The sequence below is a fragment of the Arvicanthis niloticus genome, chromosome 10 (genome assembly GCF_011762505.2).
Source record: "Arvicanthis niloticus isolate mArvNil1 chromosome 10, mArvNil1.pat.X, whole genome shotgun sequence".
In the NCBI taxonomy this organism is placed as follows: Eukaryota; Metazoa; Chordata; class Mammalia; order Rodentia; family Muridae; genus Arvicanthis; species Arvicanthis niloticus.
Window position 1 is genome coordinate 8,135,763 of NC_047667.1, and position 22,483 is coordinate 8,158,245.

Below are 22,483 nucleotides of genomic sequence, written 5' to 3' on the forward strand. Positions count from 1 at the left end.
ACAGGGCGTCCTTAAGCTCCTTGAAAGCAGCGCTGTTATTTGCATAGGCCAAACATCTCACATATATTCTGAAGGCCACGCGAGAGGCGAGGCAACATTGTTGTGAAGGAGCTTAGAAAAGAAACTGGCACAATTTCGCATGAATCGCAGTAGGGTCCACCTTGAGCCCTGGCTCGCTAAAGCGCGAAGAACGTTTTTAAAAGCTGTGCTTCCGGTAGCAGCACTTGTGCGCATGTTCATAAGGACGTCAGCTACGGGAAGTCGCGGGAGTCAATTTCTCTCATTGAAATCACCCGGTAAATAGTGGGCACCCGTAACCCAGAAGTGAAAGATTGTTTGATTCAAGTTATCAAGCACCTCGACAATCAAAGGAAGTTCCGGCTGGAAGCTTTCCTGACTCCTCTCTAGCTCTTTTATCACACAGCCTTCTCCTAGTCTTGCTCGAGTTTTGCTTCCACTTCTTAAAAGCTTTAAACATTCCTTAAATCCTCCTTGGCCACCTATTTAACTAAAGCACCTTTACGCTACGGGTCGCCATTCGGGTCAAAGGCAAAGGCGGCCGGACCTGAAACTTCAGCGCTAGGCGTTACCATAGAGAGGAAGCCACCTCTCTGGGCTGAGATTACAGTCTCTATGGTTCAACCCGGCCGGTGGCGGTAAGGGGGTGGGGGGGTGGGGGGGTGGAAGAAACACAGTGAGACCTCACTGCGCAGGCGCATTTTGGTTTCTCACTTTTTTTTTTTTTTTTTTTTAATCCCCGAACCAAGCGCTTAACCTCATTGGGGTGGAGGAGAAGGCGGTGGCTGTCCGGTCCGCAGCCGCAACAGTAGTGAATAATAGAACTGTAAGTACTGAGTTTAAGACGAAGAATGTTCAGACTGGAGTCCACTGGAGGGCCCTGCTTCTTTTCCGGGCGGCTGCGGGCGCAGGGTCCGGGTGGGGACGGTGTCCAGTGCTGTCAGCCGCTCTGGGGTGCACTTTTGGGGGAGGGGGCGGCCCTGGGATGGGATCTGGGTGAGGACCCAGGACGCGCGGCCTCCGGGTTCAGTTCTGATTGTAGGTTGCTTTGCAGAAGGGAGGTGGGGCGGCTGTGGGGTCAAGCCTGGCTTTGTGTGACTCTCTTTCAGACCCCACCCCGGGGCCCCTTCCTGACCCGGAGTCTCCCCAGGCCGGCTTGGGAGACGCCAAAGCAGTCCGGGGATCTCTTTGAAAGGAATCGAGATTGCACTGAGCGGGAAGGGGCTCCAGGAGAGGGAACCTCAGTACTACTAATCATCGGCGAGTGATGGGTGTGGAGAAAGATTCAGAGGGAAGAAGGGGTTGCCGGGGAAGCAGGCCGGGCGGCCGGTGCCCCCAGCCTGGGCCAGACAAAAGCAGAGCAGCCGGGGCCCAGGGGTGTGCGGAAGGTCCTCTTGGTCCCGGGAGGCCCCCGCATCTAGAATCTTTGCGAAGCTGGGAAAAGCGGACAAGCGCTGAGTTAAGCCTATGCAGCCTCTCCAACTTGCCTTTGTTGTTCTTCAGTATTGGCAGAGCCGCTCTGACGAAGATGAGTGTGTGATCTTGCACGTTGGTCTGGTTGGATACAATGGAGCGGATTGAATCTTGCTTTCCATTTTATGAGTTGCTTGGATGAGTGTGGGGTTTTCCAAAGTCAAACTCATTACATAATATATCTAGATTTTAAAAAGAACTGTGTTTATTTCTTAAATTAAAAGAACAATTAGTTGGAGCCTTAAAGCATGGGTGTCGCATCCGGATGGATTTCTGTGCCGGGATTCGTTCATGAAACACTGACCTAATGGTGGAACCTGTGAGTTCTTTAAACCTGATACTTTAATTTGTGATGTAGCAGTGAGCGCTTTGAACGCTCCAGTCCTTTGGGAGACAGTGATGCAGAAGAGTCAGGAGCGATGCCTTTGCTTCTACCCCACACTTAGCACTAGATTCAGGTGCCATAGGCTAGTATCGATTCTGGCCATAGAAATTATTATTTTATTGTTATTCATGACATATATGGAACTCTTGGTATGAGGAATCCTAAACAGAATGGTACGGTTTCTCATTCATAGACTAGGACCGAGAATGGCAACATTGATGCAGAGTCGTAGAGATAGGGAAAATAACAGGGCCCGGAGAACTGAGTATTATTTATCTTCTTTACTTGCTAAGAAAGACTTAAATTTTAATGAGCTGTTTGTTCATTCATCTTTGTAAAGTTGACTAATTGCACCCTTGTAGCAGTAAAACTCAAAATTTTAGTTTCTGTAAGTCATTGTTTATTATGGGTAACATGTAACAGTGTTAGTTTTTATTGTCACTGTGACACAATTTCCTTTCAACCTGAGAAGAGGGAGCTATGACCTGGGAATTTCCCAGATTAGATTGGCCCGTGGCCATGTCTGTAAAAGATTGCCTTTCTTGGTGGTTGAGGTGGAAGTGCCCAGCCCACTGTGGGCAGCACTCTTCCTAGGCAGGCATGCCTGTATAAGAAAGCTAGCTGAAGCTGTCTGCTTTTCTGTGTTCTGTTTTCTTCTGCTTTTTGATCTGAAGCCATGAAACTCTCTGTCTTGCTGTGAGGACTCCTTGTGCTTTGTGTGCCAATTTATGCTAATGAAAATTTGTTTGTAGACTTCTGAATCCTGGCTCCATGTCAAAATCAGAGGAACACCTTACCTGGCAAGATGCTATCCCAGTTTTATGAGAGCTGAAGCTAGGGACAGGCTGCTCTGTAAGCAGAGTCCTGCCTGGCTTCTTTGACTTTATTTACCCTCTTACCTCTTAGGGATTCGGGAGCATTTCTCCCATGGAACGCTATCACGGAAAGTTCAATTTCATATGGACCAGTGATTTTAAATGTCCCAATATCATGCTCTGTGTGAAGAAAGTCTAGATCCACTTCCCTGCAAAACTAGAGGCTGCAGAAGTTCATGTGGAGAGAACAGTGGATGAGAGACCCAGCATCGTCTCAAGTGTAGACTTTGGGGATCTGTGATGTTGGCTGGCTGCTCCTTTGTTGGACTATTTTTTTCTTCTGACCTAAGTGGAGAAATGAAGTTGTAAATTTGGGTGATTAAAGCAGCCTTGATATCAACTGCCTTAAGATGGCACCACCCCTTAAAAGTTGGATGAATGCCTGTGGATATAGCTTTTACTATTTCAGTGTTTTAAGATCAGTTTGCTCTTCTGTATATGTTTATTAAATTTTGGGAGGAATATGATTTTACAAAGAGCCTTTTCAAGCTTTAAAACTGAGTGAAGTCTCTTTTTAAAAGTAAAGTTTTGAATATTAGAAAAAAAAGAAAGAAAGAAGGAAAGAAAGAAAGAAAAGGAAGCTAGCTGATGAGGTGGAGAGCAAGCCAGTAAGCAGCAGTTATCTTGGGTTCTGCACGGAGTTCCTGCTTGTCCTCTTGCCTTGACTTCAATAATGGATTGTGACCTGGAAGTTTAAGCCAGATATACCCTTTCCTCCCCTAAGTTGCTTTTGGTCATGGCATTTGTCACAACAAAAGGCAAACCAGAGCAGTAGCTGTCTTAAATCTTCAAAGCTGTAATTAATTGTTTACCTGTTTACAGTGCTAGGAATTGGCCCCAGGGTCTTGTGTGTACTGGACGGGTTCTTTGTCAGTGAGCTACCTCCCAGCCTTTAAGTTCTTATTTATTTATTTATTTTAACATTTATTTGTTTACTTGTCTATGCACCTGTATGTATGGGTGTACATGTGCCATACATAGCAGGCATGTGGCAGGCAGTCAAACGACACGTGTAGAAATAGGTTCCCTCTACTCTGTGGGTCCCTCAGCTCCTCAGGCTTGACAGCATGGGTTGCCTTTACTCACTGAGCGGGGTCCTACTGCCCTGCAACATTTTCTTTTATATCCATAGCAAGCAAAAGCCTACAACTTAGAGTGCTTGCGTCAGTAATAACTTTCAGGGTAATAGAGTCTCTGAAGTATAGCACAGACAATGGGAATTTTTTTTATACAGCAAGATTCAGATCCTTAAAATAGTTTACATGGATGGTGAGGACTGATTGGTCAGAGGATATTAGGGTCATCATTTGAGTGTGTTTCCTTTTAGGTTTTGCTCCCCCTATCCCCCCCTCCCCCCGACAGTCTTCTGTTAATTTTATTTTTCTTGAGCAGATCGATGTCTTGGTTTAGAAGTTTGGGTGGATAATTTATGTCCTTGGTTATTCATTATTCTTAGGAATCTACTTTAAATCAGTTTTTTATTAACTTATGTATTTTTTAATTAGTGTGTGTGTGTGTGTGTGTGTGTGCGTGTGCATGTGTGTGTGTGTGTGTGCCAGGTACTTGATATGTAGAGATTAGAAGACAACTTTTGAGTGTCAGGTCTGTTCTTCCACTCTGTGTGTTCTAGGGTTTTAATTTAGGTCATCAGGTTTGTTGGCAAGTGCCTTTACCTGCTGAGCCATTTTAAGGGTTTTAAAACAACCTTTTAAATAAACAATACTTTAAATTCTGCAGTAATATTGTAAATATAGCCATCTAAGGGTAAGTATTAGCCCAAGAGTTGAGTTTCAATAGCCGTCAGTTGTGATGAATGCCAGTCTGGTCCCCAAACTACATGCTGGTAGTAAATGGTTCATAATAAAGCATGTTTAAAATCGGAACCAGTTAGAGATTTACTTGAAGATAAGAGAAAGGTCTAGTTTTTATTAAAACAAAAACTACACAGAGAAGAAATCACAGGTAATACAGCTCTTGATTTATAAAATGTACTTGTCAAGAATGAACCATGCTTTCTTTACTTCCTGTGTAGCAGAGCATCACCCATAAGGCATGCGTGCGTGTGTGTGCGCGTGCATGTGTGTGTGTGCATGTGCGCGTGTGCATGTGTTGATTAACTAACTGATCTGTAAAGCACTACCGTTTACTGGCTCCTCTCCCCTTAGGGCTGTACTGCTGTCTTTCTGTCACACCCGATGATGTTTCCCCTGGTTCCTATGGCATTGAGTCCTCATCCCACCACTTCTCACAGAGCCCAGCAGTGCTGAGAGACGGTGGCATTTCTTCCATAGCGCCTTGTCGACTCCTCACTTCCTGCCTGCAATCTCTTCAGTCCTTCCTATTTCTGGTTTTATCCGTTGGCTTTGCTCTCACACTGCTTCCCTCTTGGATCTAGGGAGCTTGAGAACATTTTGTGATGGTGGCCCTTATGCCTCATGTGACTTGTATACTAGTGGGAACTGTTGATTGTGTGAAAGAATAAAGTACCATGGAGCCGGAGAGATGGCTCAGGGCTTAAGGCCCTGGATGCTTTTCCAGAGGACCAGGGTTTGGTTCCTAGTACCTACATGGTGGCTTACAACTGTCTGGTATTCTAGTTTCAAGGAATCTGGCTGCCTCTTCTCACCTCCAAGGGCACCAGGGACCCATGGTGCATATGCATAGACATACATGTAGGCAAAGACACCGCACATCTAAAATCAATAAAAAATACTCCCTCCCTCCCCCGTTGATGATAGGATTGGAGCTACGGAAGAGCTCTGAGAGGCCCTATGGGCCACTCTCTAACCTACCTCTGGAGCATTCAGATGTAGGGGAGCCAGCCTCAGATTGCAGGAGAACCTCTTTGTTCAGGACAGGCTTTGCTTACCACAAATGCTTTACCCTGTATCAAATCTGGCCACCGGTCTTACTTGTTGAGTTGACTTTTCCCCACAAAGCAGTAGGATTTAAGTCAGTTTCTTCCACATACAGTACTCTTCATATTCTCGTGGACAGTCAGCAGGCTTTCATTAGCTATAGATTACATTTTTTTGCTGAACCTTTTCAGGAGTTGGGTGCCATTTCTCAAAAGGTCCACTTACAAAGATATACATGGTCCCAACATGCCAGGGGCTCTCAGTCTCTGTGTCACACATGTTAGGAGTATGCAGACATATCTCTATCGCTCTCCCCCACACATGAACCCAGTATTCCTCCTGGCTTAATAGAAGCTCACCATGCTTTTAAACAATACATTTTAAAAATTTATTTCTAGACAACACATGTTCACCATGTTTTTAAAAGGCAGTTTTAAAATAATTGTCTGTGTACATGTTTGTGTGTGCATGCACATATGTGCAGGTGCCTGTGGAGATCAGAGGTCAACACCAGGTATCTTTTTGAATAGCTCTCCACCCTTTGTTTTGGGGGCGTCTCTGTTGACCCTGGGGTTTGCTGATTTGGATAGACTGGTTGGCCAGCATGCTCTAGGGATCCTCTTGTCTCTACCTCCCAATGGTTAGGTTATACTTTGTGTGGTGCCTACCACTGCGCTGCCGCCACCGCCGCCGCTGCCACTGCTGCTGCTGCTCCTCCTCCTCCTCTTCCTCCTCTTCTTCTAACTCCTCTTCTTCTTTTTCCTTCTCCTTCTTCTCTTCTTCTTCTTCTTCCTCCTCTTCTGTGGGCTTTTAGGGGATGGGACTCAGGTTCCCATGCTTTTGTGGCAAGCTCTTTACTGACAGCCATCTCCCCAGCCCTCTGCTTTTAAGTGTTCTTTTTCCTTCCTTCCTTCCTTCCTTCCTTCCTTCCTTCCTTTCTTCCTTCCTTTCTTCCTTCCTTTCTTCTTTACTTCTTTTTTCTTTCTTTCAAAACCATTGTGTGTGTGTGTGTGTGCGCGCGCGCGTGGTTATGTGCCTTAGCACACTTGTGGAGGTCAGAGGACATCTTTGTGGGAGTTGGCTCTTTCTTCTATTATGTGGGTCCTGGCTGCTCAAACCCAGGTAGTTAGGCTTGGTGGCAAGTTCCTTTTTAAGCCGAGCTACCTTGTGTGCTCTTTGTCTTCTTTAAATGCCATGTGTAAAATAAAACCAATGTCTTTCATGGGACATATCAAAATACACAGCTGTTTTCTCAAGTTAGAAAAATCACAGCAACAGATTTCAAACTTTGCTGTGTATTCTGGCTTTGTTTTGGGCTAGATTCTTTGTATTTTAGAGTCTTTTTCTATTTTTTTTTTTTAAAGGGTGGGGTGGGCTGGGGAGGAGAGGAGCAGTAGAGGGCTCCTGTTTATATAGCTGCAGGAAGAAGCTCACACTAGTAAGGAATTCACCATGCTCACTTGGGGGACCTTGTTGGATGACCAGGCTCTACTTCCTCATGCCCATCCAGAGATTTGGTTAGCTCAGTATCACTGGGACTGGGCAGCCGCCGTGTCAGCTGCTCCCAGATGACTCTGGCATGCCTTGCAGGCTGAGAGCTCTGCATGCTGCTTACTGCCATCAGTGACGACCTTACAAAGTAAAACAGTAAAAAGTCACCCAAGCGATGGGTGAAGAGAAAGAACTAGAAGGATTGACGCCTGCTGATGACGATGAGCTGCGGCCCTCACTCTCAGGGTCCTCTGGAGACGTGTGTGTGTGTGTGTGTGTGTGTGTGTGTGTGAGAGAGAGAGAGAGAGAGATTGGAGTGGAATGGGGTGGTGAGTGCATGTGGAGGCCAGGAGACAACCTCAGGCTTCTCTCTGGAGCTGTCCACTGTATTTTCTGAGACTGTGTTTCTTACAGCTTTGGAGCTCACTGATTTGGCTAGGCTGGCTGACCAGCAACCCCAAAGATCTCTCCGGTTCTGCCTCCTGAGTGCTGGGTTTACAAGTGGGAACCATCATGCCCAGCTTTTTCTAAGACTGCAGACTCATTTTTAAAAGCACATTTTTAAAAACAGTGTGTGTGTGTGTGTGTGTGTGTGTTTGTGTGTGTGTGTACATGTGCACACGCCATAGCTGTGCACATGTTGAGGTCAGGGGGAGTCCGTTCTCCCCACTGTGTGGGTTCTGAGGCTCAAACTTAGATTATCACGATTCATATCAGGTGCAGGTACCTTAACCCACTGAGCCATCTCATCCGCTCCCATCCCTCCAGCCGTCTGCTCTTACGTCAGTGGGGATGCAGCCCTCTAAATGTCACACCCTTCTTTGTAGGGATTTAAATGGGTGACTTCATAATGACCACAGCCAGCGTTTAAAAGTGAAAGTGATTTTCAAAGCATTTTATTGTTATTAATCCCTTTTGCTCTTTTCTAAGCTCTGAGAAGTGGACAGGGACAGAGTGGCCATGCTGGCTTTTTGCAGATGGGAAACTGAGGTGTGTAGGTGATATTGAAGTTGGGGTTTAGGGAACCTTCTGATGGGTTTACCTTGTGAATAGCTGCTGTACCAGGTCAGTTCCTTTCCGTTAGTGCAGATATACTTGGCTTAAAAAACAACCCAAAGCGGGCTGGAGAGATGGCTCAGTGGTTAAGAGCACTGACTGCTCTTCCAGAGGTCCTGAGTTCAATTCCTAGCAACCACATGGTGTAATGTAATCTGTAATGGGATCGGATGCCCTCTTCTGGTGTGTCTGAAGACAGCTGCAGTGTACTCATATACATAAAAATAAATAAATCTTAAAAACAAAACAAAACTAAACAAAAACAGTCCAAAAATTGCTGGGTGCTGGTGGCGCACACCTTTAAATCCCAGCACTTGGGAGGCAGAGGCAGTTGGATTTCTGTGAGTTCAAGGCTAGCCTGTTCTACAGATCGAGTTCCAGTTCCAGGATAACCAGGGCTACACAGAGAGACCTTATCTTGAAAAGCAAAAACAAAAACATAAATTTAGTCAGAGTTTTATCAGGGTATTATCATCTATAATCCCAAAACTCAGGAGGCTGTGGTAGTCTGAATACATGGGATGACTTTATCTTGCCCCAACTGCCCTCTTCCATTAAAAAAAAAAAACAAGAAAAAAGTAAATTTAAAGTTTTGTGCTCATATTTATTAATGTCTACAATGTGTCTTTTAGGAGGGAAACGTCTAGAACTGGAATGTTGCCCACCTTTCCCATGGCTCATTTGGATATCTGTTTTTGATCAGAATAGTTGAGGTCAATATTTACACTTCCAGCCTGTTAGTAACTTGTTCAAGTTAACTTTGTAGGTAGAATCATTTAAATTAATTGACAGATGTATTATTGTAATGTAGCAATAATACACAAAGTTGCGATTAGAGAGGAAAACCCACATTTAACTAGAGCTGTGTGTGGCTGGGAATTGACTTCAGAGCCTCAGAGATACTCAGCAAACACACTGCCAGACTCTGTCCTACTGCCTACTGTATCTGTTTCTTGTTTGAGTCAGGGTCTCTTGTATTCCAGGCTAGGTTTGAACCCACAATGTAGTGGAGAATGGCTTTGAATTCTTGAACTTGCCTCCACCTCTCATGTGCTGGGGTTACAGACATGCTCCCAGTTTATGTGGTACTGGGATGGAACCTGAGAATGTGTGAATTCTTGGCAAGCACTTTACCAACTGAGCCTCCTTCCAAACCTCTGTAGCTATTTTTTCTTTCTTTAAAACAGAAATACATTTACTTATTCAGTGTGTGTATGTGCACACATGTGCATGTGCGTATTCGTAGGTGTGGTTTGGAGGCATAAGTTCTTTGCTTTCTCCATATGGGTCCTGGCACTGAACTTAGGTGGACAGCCATGTCAGCAGAAGTTCACATGTGCTGACCCATCTCACTGTTCTACCGTTACCGCTTAACATAGTACCACCTTTGAGATTGCCTCCTATCCACACGTCATTGTAAGTAATTGAGGTTGGGTGTGCTTTCTGCAATCTGTAATATATATTATTTTAACTTTTAATAATTTCTCATTTGAGTTGATACAACAAGCTAGAGAATTAGGGTTTTTTTAAAAAGGTTTTTTTTTTTGGTATGCATGTTTGAATGTGTGTTTGGATGTGTAGGTGTGTAGGGGTGTATACGCACACCACAGTGTGTGTGTGCAGACCAGAAGATAATATATTATAATTGGTCCTCTCCTTTCACCTCGTGGGTCTTGGAATTAAGCTCTGGTCAGCCGGCTTGGTGGTAAGTGCCTTTACCCACTGAGCCATGGAAGAAGCCTTCCCTTTCTTATTTTCTTTTGTTGCCAGTAGTATTTCCAAAGTCATAGGAAGAGTGTCCAGCTCTTGCTGTGTGAGACAGATCAGTGTTTGTCCACATCAGAATGTAATCTCACAACATTTCTGAGGCCTACCTTCAAGTATTTCTTTAAATAGTTGTACACTAGGGTTGAGCTTAAAACTGTTTGCTAGTCAGAATGGCTGTGGGCGGGGCCAAGGTTTCTGTTTTTTCAAACACATTCCCCAAGTGCTTCTGAGGCCACTGAAGTTTGAGAGCAGCCCCTAGAGACTACCTTCTGGGTACTTTTCTTTAAAGACTGTTTCTTTCCTGTGGGTTAAGGCTGAGTTGGTTATGAACGGCTGCTCAGACATGCTACACAGAGGCCTGTTGTGTATCAAGAATGAATTGTATAGCAGGCCTTTCCCAGTGAAGAGTAGTGGGGCTCACTCTAGGAACAATAAGCCAGTCTTTGAAAGAGAAGTTGAATTTCATTCAAACAGCTCCTTCTCGGAAGTCTCCTTGTGGCTCGGGAGCTGCTTCATTTACGGTTTTGTTCAGTTTTGTTTTGAGACAGTGTCTCGTGTAGCTGGGCTGCCCTTAACTTCCTATGTGTATCTCTACCCCGGGTTTTGCAGCATTGAGGATTGAACCCTGGCCCTCTTGTGTGTGCTAGGTTTGCTTTTTACCTCTCCAGCTCAGACTTGGTCAGTAGGTAGCCAAGGAGTACCTTGAACTTGTATTGCCCTGTGTCTAGCCTCTCGAGTGCTGGGACTGTGTTGTGTGCTGCCTTGTGGGGTTTATTTACTGTTGGGATCAAATCCAAGACCTTATTGACTGAGCCATATCTCCAGTCCTTATGGCTTTGATAAGACATGGAGCTCTGACCTAAGCCTTTTCCTTGGGCAGTACATGGATATATCATGTTGTCACAGTTTATACTGCCGTAGATTAAATGCTGACCCCTTACCAAGCACCCATCTGTGTTAAAAATAGACTTGTATTATACTAATTTTTATGGCAGCATTTAAAGGCCAGGGCTGTATCCTTATTCTCCTTGAGACAGTGTTTCCATGGCCTAGACTGACCTTGAACTCACCAAGATCTGCCTGCCTCGTCTCCTGAGTGCTGGGATTAAAGGTGGGCCACCACACTCAGCTGTTTTCCTTTTATAATGACAGGAAGCTGAGGCTTGGCTGCAGAGAGGCCATGTTTGGCTTTCAGATGCTTGGCTGTCCTTCCCTTTCTCCCTCTCCATTCTCTGTTGTTCTGTCTTCCCTATCTTACCTCTTCCTCTCTTTTCTTTGCCTCTCACTTTTGTATGTGTTTGAATCTGTTTCCAGCTGTTTAGGTGTGGATCTGGGAGGGCAGTAGTCGGGAGGGATTTGCAGAAGAGTCTTACGTGACACTGGTTCTGCCATTTTCCATCCCATCAGCACCGTGAGGTTCCAGTTTCCTCACAGCCTACCTACCCTATTTTCTGTCATTAGAAAATTATGATTTCTATTTATAGTATGTATGTAGTGACAGCTCATTGTGGTTTTGATTTGGATTTCCCCAGTAACTAAAGTGCAGAGAACCTTTCCATGTATTTCCATCTGAATACTTTTGGAGGAATGTCTGTTCAAGTCCTTTGCCCACTTTAAAGCTGAATTGTCTTTGTGTTGAATTTTAAAAGTTTCTTATGTTTAAAAAATTTCACTTATTTATTTGGGGTATGTGTATACATGCATGCATGTACATGCTATGATGCACATGCGGTGCTCAGAAGGTAGCTTGTGGGAGTTGGTTCTCGCCTTCCTCATGTGGGTTCTGGCTACTCAACTTAGGTAGTCAGGCTTGGTGGTAAGTGCTTTTACCCATTGAGCCATCTCATTGGTACCAGAAGTTTTTTTCATTTTTAAAAATTTTTTGACAATCTCGAAATTTATATAATAAAGTTCTTGTCAGATATGTGATCTACAGATATTTTCTCCCATTCTGTAGGCTTTTTTTAAAATTTAATTTAATTTTATTTTTTTGTCTTTTGTCTGTATATTTGTTTGCATGCCACCTGTGTGCCTGGTGCCGTGGAGGCCAGAGGAAGATGTTAGATCCCTTGGAACTGGAGTTCCAGGCAGCTGTGAGCTGCCGAGTGGCTGTCAGGAACTGAACTCATGTTCTGCAGAGCCGCCTGCGCTTTTACCACCGAGGCATCCATTGTTCTAGCCCCTGGGACAGTCTTTGATATAATGGTCTTTGACACACAGCTTTCAAGTTTCTAACTGGTTTGTGTTATTTTATTTTTTGTTAATTACTGTCATGTTTAAAAGCTTACTACCAAATTCAGGATAATGGAAACCTACCCATATTTTCTTCTTAGATTTTAAATTTTAAGATTTCCTTTTTTCCTCCCTCCCATTACCCCTAAACCTGAGCTCTTCTGCTCAGCTCCTTGGCTAATTTTGAGTTACTTTTTGCTGATGATTCTACATGTGGGTAACCAGTCATCCCAGCAACATTTGCAGAGCACTAACTGGTTAAATTTGAAAGTTCTCGTGTGCTCTCTCAAACATTTATATTTTGCTTTGCACTTTTATTTCATTGCCTCTCTTTTTGTTTGTTTTGTTTATTGTTTTTTTTTGTTTGTTTGTTTGTTTGTTTTCTGAGACAGGGTTTCTCTGTCCTGGAACTAGCTCTATAGAGCAGACTGGCCTCGAACTCAGAGATCTGACTGCCTCTGTCTCCTGAGTGCTGGGACTCAAGGCGTGTGTCGCCACTGCCTTTCTTCTTCAAGATTTTTAACTGTTCCTGTTAAGTCATATTCTGAAATGTGGGGATCAATGATAGGCCTTAGGAATTTGTTTAAATGACCTGCTATTTGGTTAAACCTGTTAGGTAGTATACTAGGGGATATATTTTATTCCTGAATGAAAAAAGTTATTATGTAAGGTTTGGGCGGGTAGTAGTTACTCCTTGTTGCTATGACAAAATACCTGTCAAGAAGCAAGCAAGGGAGGAAGAGTGTGTCTTAGCCTACAGTCCACTAGGGAGGGAAAGGCATGGCTGCCAGAGCAGGAGACGGGTGGTCATGTGGTGCACGTCCAAAATTAGGAAGTAGATAAAAGCCCTGCCTACCTTGGTTTTCATCTCCTATTTTTTATTTAGAATTTGTATTGCATTTTTAGTTCTTTTACTTTGTGTGCTGGGGTTGGGGGTCAAAGGTAGCAGCGCTCAAGTCAGAGCATACGTGTGGAGGTCAGAGGACAACGTTCAGGGGTCAGAGTTCATCTTCCACCATGTGGGTCCTAGGAATGGAACTCAGGTTGTTGGGCTTGGTGGCAGGCACTTTTACTCCCCGAGGCATCTCTCCAGACCACTTTCCCCTTTGTATCCAGCTCAGGGAATGGTGCTGACCATATTCTGGGTCAAGACCTTCCCACATAAAACCGAAGGTAGACAGTTCCCCATAGATGTTCCCTGAGATTTATTTCCTAGCTGATTCTAGGTCCTATGAAATTGACAATACATACTAATGATCACAGGGTGCTATATGGTGGACATGGTGTTATATGTCTCTAGTCTTGCATTCAAGAGGTAGAAGCAGAGGAGTCTGAGTTCAAGGTCAGCCTGGGCTACATGTTGAGACCCGATGTCAAACATTAAAATAGAAGTTTCAGGGACTGAATCCTGAGTTCCATTGATTTTAGGGGCGATTCTGCATTTGATTTTTTTCATTTTTTTTCTACCCTAACTGTTTTCATTTTAGGTAAATACTTAGTTTCAAAATGATTTTCCTTTTTTTGCAATGAAGTCTGTGCTTTTCTAGGAAAATGGAGTAAAGAGCATTAGCAAATTGTTTTGTCTGGAAGTTCCAAAGCTGAGCTAGGTGGGAAGTGTCTGCTCTCTCCGTCTGGGCCTGGGATTGTGTTTCCCTTACTGTGCTCTTTAGTGCTCTCGAGTGTCTAGTGTTACTTGTCCTGGTGACAAGACTTCCCCTGGGAGCCCTTTCCGAAACCTACAGTCCAGATGTGGTGAAGGGGGCTGAGCCCCACAGTCTGACCTTGATGGTTTGTTTCCCAGTATGTTTACTCCCCGGTCAGGATTTCTTAGCCTCTGGGTAGGGAAACAACACTGTTGTCACCCGTGGTGCTGTTTGTGTGCCTTTGCACCTTTTTGCCAGTGGACACAAAGACAGGTCGAGTCTCTTTCATTCTTAGTGCTGAGCAGCAGACCAGAGAGCAGAACAGACAGGGTCAACAGAGTGATTGGGGACTCCGTCTGTAACATGCTGTGCTAGAGCTCCAGAAGTCTCTCTGTCTCACACACATACACACAACTAACTGTGAAAAGCTAGGTGTGATGGCCCAAGTTTGTAATCCCAGTGCTGGGAAATGGACAAGTAGATTCCCAGAGCTTGCTGGCAGCCAGTCTAGCCCACTTGGGGAATTTGAAGCCAATAAGAGATCCTACCTCAAAAATAGATAGATGATAGGCAGACAGACAGGTAGATGGATGATAGACAAAGAGACAGACAGATGAATAGGACTGGTGAGAAAGTTCTGTGGGTGAAGGTGCTTGCTACAATTCTAATTACTTCAGTGTAGTCCCTGGGTTTGGAGAAGAGAAATGATCCCCCAAAAGTTGTCCTTTGATCTCTAGAGGCCCTTTATGACATGCACACGCAATAAAGGGTGACGCACACGATTGCCCCTGGTCTCCACACCATGTTTGTATGTATACATCCACATGTAACTCCCCACTCATGAGCTTCAACTCCTCTAGTGGGGATGCTGCAGAGAGAGAGCAGGGGTTTTCTATCTTCTTTTCCACTGTGTCTTCTGAGGGAGAAGTTGGACTGCCTTTATCTGAATTCGGTCTGTAGCTCTTGGACTGCCTTTATCTGAGTTCGGTCTGTGGCTCTCTAGCTGTATCTTCATGGAGGGCTCCTGCCCATCCAGGAAGTAGTGGAGTTTTATTGTCATTGTTTTCCATTTATGCTATTACACCTCAGGCATGACTTTCCATTTGAGGAGAGCAGCCCTCTGAGGAGAAGCATGCTTCTCAGTGTGCTGGGTCTGTGTTGGAGGTGGCCCGTGTGCTCCTTAGCTGTGTGCCGGGTCTGTGTGTTGGAGGTGCCCCTTGTGCTCCTTAGCTGTGTGCCGGGTCTGTGTGTTGGAGGTGCCCCGTGTGCTCCTTAGCTGGTGAGCATGCTGAGCACAAGGCTCGTGACCTAGACCCTTGTTTCTAAAGTGAACACAGTGGAAAAAGCTTTCCATTCAGAGATTTTATTTTTTTTTCAGAGCTAGAAGTAGATTTCCTGGCTCCCCAAAGCATTTGCTTGGATATAGTAATGACATTTTGCTGAATTGTGTAGTAATGATTGTATAAAAGAACCAGGGAAGAATGACTCTAAAATCTCTCTGGAATTACTGGGTGAGACATCTTTCAAGGTAGGGTGGGGCTACAATGGATGTAGAAATAGTATGTTAATGAGAACAGAGCCCCCAAACAACTTTTAATGAAAACTGCTGCCATTAAGAATTATTCTTAGGGTCTCGTGAGATGACTCAGTGATTAAGTACACCACTGGCTGCTATTCCAGAAGTTTTGAGTTCAATTCCCAGCAATACATGGTGTCCCATCTATAATGGGATCTGATACCCTCTCCTGGCTTGTAGGTGTACATGTAGACGGAGCACACCTACGTTTAAAAAATATGTAAATAGCCTGGTATGGTGCTGCATGGCCTTTAATCTCAGCACTCGGGAGGCAGAGGCAGGCAGATCTCCGAGAGTTTGAGTCCTGCCTGGTGTACAAAGGAAGTTCCAGGACACCTAGGGCTGTTAACACAGAGAAACCCTATCTCAAAAAGAGAGGGAGAGGGAAACAGAGAATTATTCATGTGTTGGGGCGCTGGGGATGTAGCTCAGTAAATAGAGTACTTCCTTGCCATTCACAAAGCCCTGCATTCTATCCATAGTTCCCCATAAAGTTAGACATGATGGCACATGCCTGTTACCTGCATTTGGGAAGTAGAGGCAGGAGCATAGAGTGTTCAGACCAGCCTGAGACCCTGTCTCAAAATACTACCACCACCACCAATGCCCAGTTATCCTAGGTGATTAGTAGAGACTGAAATAGCTATATAGATTGTCAAGAGTCTTCATTCAACAAACATTCTGACTATTCAAGGATGGAGAGAAAGGCTCTCAGCCTTTCTGAAAAAGATCTGTATGTCTAAGGGAAGACGGAAATGAGATGGTGGATTCCATGAGTTAGAGTGGAGTGCTGCCGTGGGGTGACAGATAGAGAGGACAGTGTTGTTCTAACTGCTTGTGCATGTGTTGAAAACTTAACCCCCAAAGTCACATTGATGGCATTTGGGAGTGGATCCTTTAGAGGTCATCAAAATTTGATGGAGCCAAGACTCTGGGTTCCCCACTGGCATTGGTGGCTTTGCTTGATAAGGAAGAGAGACTTAGCTAGTGTGTTTGCTCTGATGCTCTCTTTCACACTATGATGTGGCAAGAAAACCCTCTCCACAGACCAGTGCCATGCTGTTCTTAGACTCAGAGTCCCCAGAACTATGATCTGAATAAACTACTTGCTATAAGTTATGTAGCCTGAGGTATTTTGTTTTAGCAACAGAAAACAAAGACAGGTTCCTAAATTGTGGCTAAGGGAGGAAGATCTGTCTCTACCTACCTATCTGTCTTTTCTCTATCTCTTTATGCCTCCCTCACCTCTCTCTGATTTGACCTGGGAGTGTGTGAGCTCCTGAGCCAGGTGCAAACTCTCCTGTGGGAACTCCAGGGCCCTTCTTCCATCCATGGAGAGCTTTGTTGGCGGGGGTTTGTGACCTTGAAACAAGGAATCTGAGTCCTGGTAATTATTCATGCCACTTTCTATTTTCGTAAAGTTGCTGCAGATACAAGAATCCCAGAACACCTTTGCTGAGAGAAGCTGTTTGAAACCAACTTTTTGGGGAGGTCTGGATCTTCACAAAATTAAGACTTCTATTTTCAGATCCTTACTCGAATCAGTGAATTGGTTTTTGGAATTTTTGGGGAGGGATGAAATATGCCCTTTTCGAAAACTGTTGCTATTGTAGTCGCTTTGGGATAGTGACGTCACCATTGGCATTGTGTATTTTTTTTTATTGTAGCCCATTACATATATTGGCTAGTCGCATCAAAACAGATGCTCTTCTTATCATAAGTGAATGGACTTAATGGCCTTACTTTAGTGTGTGTGTGTGCATGTGCTTGCATGCCATGGCACATGTGTGAAGGTCAGAGGACAACTTTTGGGAGTCAGTTCTCTCCTATCACATAGGTCCAAGGATTGAACTCAGGGTGTTGGGCTTGAGCAGGAAGCACTTTCACCCACAGAGTCATTTCATCTTCCTAGCTGATGAATGAATTTAAGTCTGTAAGAGTTGTAAAGGAGAATTCTTCATGTTTTGTTTATGTTATCCAGAAATGTCAAGAGTGCTGCTTAAACAAGTCAAACATTTTCTATTATAAAACTTTTGGTGTGTGTATATACAGTTTAGGTATTTGTATGTATGTGTTCATACATGTATGAATAGTGTGTATGTATGTATGTATGTATGTGAATTTCGGTGCATGTGCACACATAAGGACTTCATCTTTATTATTTAATGAATGTCTGAGTAGCATGCTGTTGTGTGCACGCTGTTTTTGCTATGCCCTCTAGTGATGAACATTTGGTCGATTCCTATCTGCATGTGTAGATAATGCTACAAAGAAGAATCCTGTATTATTTTGTGTAAGTAAATATATTTCTAGAAGTTGCTTTTTCTTATTTTTTAGCTGTTTGAGACAGGGTTTTATTATGTAGACCTGGCCTGGAACTCAATATATATGTAGACCAGGCTGATCTACCTGCCTCGGCCTTCCAAGTGCTGGGATTAAAGGCATATACTATCATACCAGGTGCTTGACTGATGCTGACAGTTTTTAAATACATTTTTTGCTTTCAGCATTTTATACATGTATACAATGAATTTTGATCACATTCATCCCTCTCTTCCATCTTTCCTTCTCTAGGTCTTACATATTCCTCTAATGCTGACACCAAAAAAGTATTATTTTTACTGTTTTTGTGTGTGTGACAGAGAGAGAGAGAGAGAGAGAGAGAGAGAGAGAGAGAGAGAGAGAGAGAGAGCTTGTGTGCATGTTAGTACAGTGAAGGCCAGAAAGGTTGTTTGATCCCCTGGAGCAGGAGTTACAGATGGTTTGAGATAGCTGAAGTGGGTACTGGGAACCAAACTCCGTAAGACCAGTATGTGCTCTTAACCACTGAGCCATGTCTCTAGCCTCACTGGTGTGCACTTTGCTTCTGAGTCTCTGAACCTCTCTCTTGTAAGTACACATGGTAATAATACCCTTAACAGCGGGTGAAAGATAGACATGAGATATTCATGACAGGAAGACATTTATCCAGTCACTTAAAGACTTGGAAGTTGCTGCTTCAGATATGAAGTAACCATTTTCTCATTTGCTTGAGTGATATCAGTGCTGAGGATCAAACTCAGGATCTCACACATGCTGGGCACATGTTCTGTTACAGTCACAACGAAAACCTGCCATGTTTAATTAATTTCGAGGCAGAGTCTTACTATGTAGCTTTGGCAGGCCTGCAGTTTGCTACAGATACCAGGCTGGCCTTGAACTCAGAGAGATCCCCTTGCCTCTGCCTCTGGAGTGGTGGGATTAAAAGCATGTGCTAACTGTGCCTGGTTGCCATTGCTTATTTTAAATTGTTGAGATGGAAAGCAGCTTGAGAAGTGCTGTGTTACCTGTTGGGAGTGTCACTCCTTTATTCAAGCAGAAGAGAGTTCCTCCTGCGCTATACACCAACTTTCTAGACCTTCTGTCTTCACATTAAACTCTCAGACCTTAATAGGTTTTCTTTTTGTCAGCTGGGTGTAGCTCATCTCCCTGGGGACATTTGGGATGATGTGTCAGCTGTTACACTATCAGGTAACATATCAGATGTTCTCCTCTTCCCTTACTTACCCAAGTCTGGGTATTTTCCAGTTCAGATACATCTGGGAAAGGCTTTCAAGCTGGCTGGCATATATGCTTCTTGCTGTTTGGGCTTGGAGTAGCTTTTGCTCCAAGGAATGATCTATTCATTTACGTGATGCTAGGACTGACAATTTTATCTCTATACAGTACACCTGTTTGGTACAAAGATCCTAATAAACATGTCTGCAGCCATACATATAGTGCCTCTGTGTATAGCTGAGTCCTCTGGAAGAGCAGCCAGGGCTCGAAAACGAGGAGCTATCTCTCCAGCCCTTAGAATAATAATATTATTACAATTAAAGAAAGCAGGGAATAAGGTAGGTTTAGATAATTGCCACATTTCCCCCCTGAACTGGTGTAGATGCATACAAACTTAAAAGTGTTAAATAAAGCGACAGTTATCTGTAGAATGTTCCAGTATGTAACAGGGGGACATATGAGCCTTCTGTAGGATAGACCATATGTTATATCATAAAACAAGTCTCAATACATTAAAAGGATGGAACTCACACAAAGAGTTCTCTGACCACAGTGGAATGAAATTAAATATCAATAGGAGACTGGAATTTGAGAACATTGCAAATATGTCCAATTTAAAGTTTGTACTCTGCAGCCACCCGTGGCTGAGAGAAACTGGTAAGGAAAAAACTTGTTTGAGGTAGTTGACAGCAAAACCTCATGGGACTGTTTATAGCACTGTGAATGACCTCCCAAGACATATGCACGTCACACACTTCAGATGACTGAGAGGGGAACTCATATTCTTTGTGACACTTAAACAAAACCTTGTTACCCACCTGTTCAGGAACAATCTTTATTGAATCCCAGCAATGCGCCATTAAAAAACAAACAAACAAACAAACAAACAAACAACCCCGAACCCAGATACCTTCTGGATTAGCTATTCTGCGCAGAAGCCTGCTCAGGGAGAATGCAGGTTCTGAAGGCCATGCTGAAGAGCAGTTGATGGTTAGTGCTGTCAGGGAGACGCAGCTCAGTTTTTAGTGTTGCAGCCCCTTGTAAGTTGACTGATTTCCGGTCAGGCAGCACCTGTGATGAAGCTCAGTGAGGTGCCAAAAACCAAAACAAACCCAGACAAACAAAGGCAAACCCCACACCTAAACAAACAGAACACACACCAGCAAAATGGGCCTGGAGAAATGGCTTAGTGGTTAAGAACACTTCCAGAGAACCTGCGTTCATTTCTTCATACCCACATAGCAGCTCACAGCTTTCTGTAATTCCAGTTCCAGGGCTTCTGACACCCTCACGCAGAGAAGCACCAAGGCAGAAAAAAACACCAATGACCAGGAAATAAAAATAAATCATAAAAAAACCCCAACAAAACAAGAGTAAAAAAAATAGTAGGAGGGGGCAGGGCAGTGGGTGGTGCCTCAGTGGTAGTGCACACCTTTGATCCCATTTGGAAAGCAGAGGCAGGGGTATCTCAGAGTTTGAGTCCAGCCTGATCTAAAGAGCAAGTTCCAGGACAGCCAGTACCATGCAGAGAGACCCTGTCTTGAAAAGCCAAAAAACAAAAACAAAAAAAACCCAAAAAAACAAACCCCAAAAGCATTGGAGGGGGGACTTGTTGCGAAGAAGGGGTTCAGCAGGAGTGGGAGGGAGAGGGGAGAAGATAATAGCACCAAACGACTGATGTAGTCTATGCAAAATAAAGAAATGTATTTAAAAACAAAGATCCCTGATAACCTAATGATAATAACAATCTATCATCAGCAGTCCCAGCAATCAATAAATTAAGCTTTTTTCTATACTTAGTACTTTAACAGACCTTTTGATAATTTTTAAAAAAATTTGTATTCATGTATATGTGTATACGTCTTTCATATACGTGTGGGTGTCTCTGGGGATGAGAGGCGTGTTGGATTCCCTGAAGCTAGAGTCACTGATGATTTTGAGTCTCCATGTGGTTGCTGGGATCTGAGCTCTGGTTCTTCCCCTCTGGGCCATCTCTAGCCCCCTTTTCAAAACAGCAGTTTTAACTAATATATTGTACAGATCGAAGGTTTCTCAGTGACATCACCACATAGCATTATACTGTTCTTTGAGTCCACCCCGCCCATGTCCACTTCCGTTTCCCTCTTAGTTCCTTTCCTACTTTTAGGTCATTATAATAATTGTCACTGTTATTTAGTTTAAATATATGAGGGAAACACCTAATACTTGTCTGGTTCATTTAGGCTAACATGCTGACCTCCACCTCATCTGTTTTCCTGCAATTGATAGCTAGTATTTCCTCCTCCCACATGTGGGCGTGCCTGTTCTGTCTCTGTGTTTGCATGTGTGTATAGGCATGCGTGTGGAGGCTCAGAGCTGAAGTCAGGGTCTCCTGGTTGCTCTTTATGGTGTTTATTGAGGCACATGACCTCTCATTGAACCTGGGGCTGGCCAATTTCACTTCGTGGGCTGTAGCCTGCTCTCGTGAGCCTGTCTCCAAATCCACATTGGTTTTCCTGAGGCTGCATTAATTTCTATTCCTACCACCAATGTATAAAGGTTCCTTTTACCCCTGCATTCTTACTGGCATTAATACTTTTAATATTATTGATTCTAACCTGAGTGAGATGGAATCTTAGTGCTGTTTTTATTTGCATTTCCCTAGTAGCTAAAGATGTGAGTGCTCCCCTTCCCTGTGTATTTATTGGTTATCTGTACTTTTTTTTAGTTTTGGTTGTCCTGGAACTCACTCCGTAGATGAAGCTGGCCTTAAACTCAGAGAATGGCCAGCTTCTGCCTCCCGAGTGCTGGGACCAAAGGCATGTGCCACCATGCCCGGCTCTGTGCCTCTTTTTAGATGTTTGTTCATAGTCCATCTATTGATTGGACTGATTTTTCTTTATTAACTTTTTTGAATTCTTAATATACTCTGGCTATTGATCTCTTCTTCCTCCTTTTTGGTTTTATAAGACAGGGTCTCACTTGTAGCCCTGGTTGTCCTGTAACTCACTATGTAGATGAGGCTGGCTGTGAATTCACAGAGATCTGCCTACTTCTGTCTTCTGAGGTGTGTACCACTACAACTAGTATTGGATGTTGATCAGTCAGATGCCTGGCTGGCTAAGCTTCCCTCATTCTTTAGCCCCCATCCTGCCCATTTTACCCCCTGTTATTACATAGAAGAGAGAGAAGGATAGAGGGGAAAGAGAGACATTCCTGGATCTAATTTCTTTTCCTTTGTTTCTTCTGTGAGCATGACTACTGTCCTAGTTAGGGTTTCCATTGCTGTGAAGAAACACTATGACCAAGGCAACTCTTAAAAAAGTACATTTAATTGGGGCTGACTTACAGGTTCTGAAACAGTCCATTATCATCCTGATGGGAAACATGGCAACATCCGGGCAGGCATGGTGCTGGAGGAGCTGAGAGTTTGTCACACAACTGTAGAAACTATCTGTAGCTGGCAAAACTATGTCTGTGCTAGAGCACAAGACAAATCATGATCAGCTGCAGTGGACAGTCAGAAGCAGCCCCATATCCCCACATCTGGGATAAAAATGAAAACACTTTCTAATAATATTTCTGTGCTTTTA

The 22,483-nt window shown here is 43.9% G+C and overlaps 1 protein-coding gene across 26 annotated transcripts in view; it reads left to right on the forward strand.

Moving 5' to 3' along the window:
* The first annotated feature begins 724 nt into the window (after nt 1-724).
* Clasp1 (cytoplasmic linker associated protein 1) overlaps nt 725-22,483 on the forward strand; it is a 222,816-nt gene continuing 201,057 nt past the window's right edge. For 25 of the 26 annotated variants that reach the window (XM_076941001.1, XM_076941002.1, XM_076941004.1 and 22 more), the window contains exon 1: nt 725-844. The gene's annotated coding sequence lies outside the window, so the exon portion shown is untranslated. Of the gene's footprint in view, nt 845-12,009; nt 12,162-22,483 lie in introns of those variants that run through there. The other variant, XM_076941000.1, reaches the window with a different exon arrangement.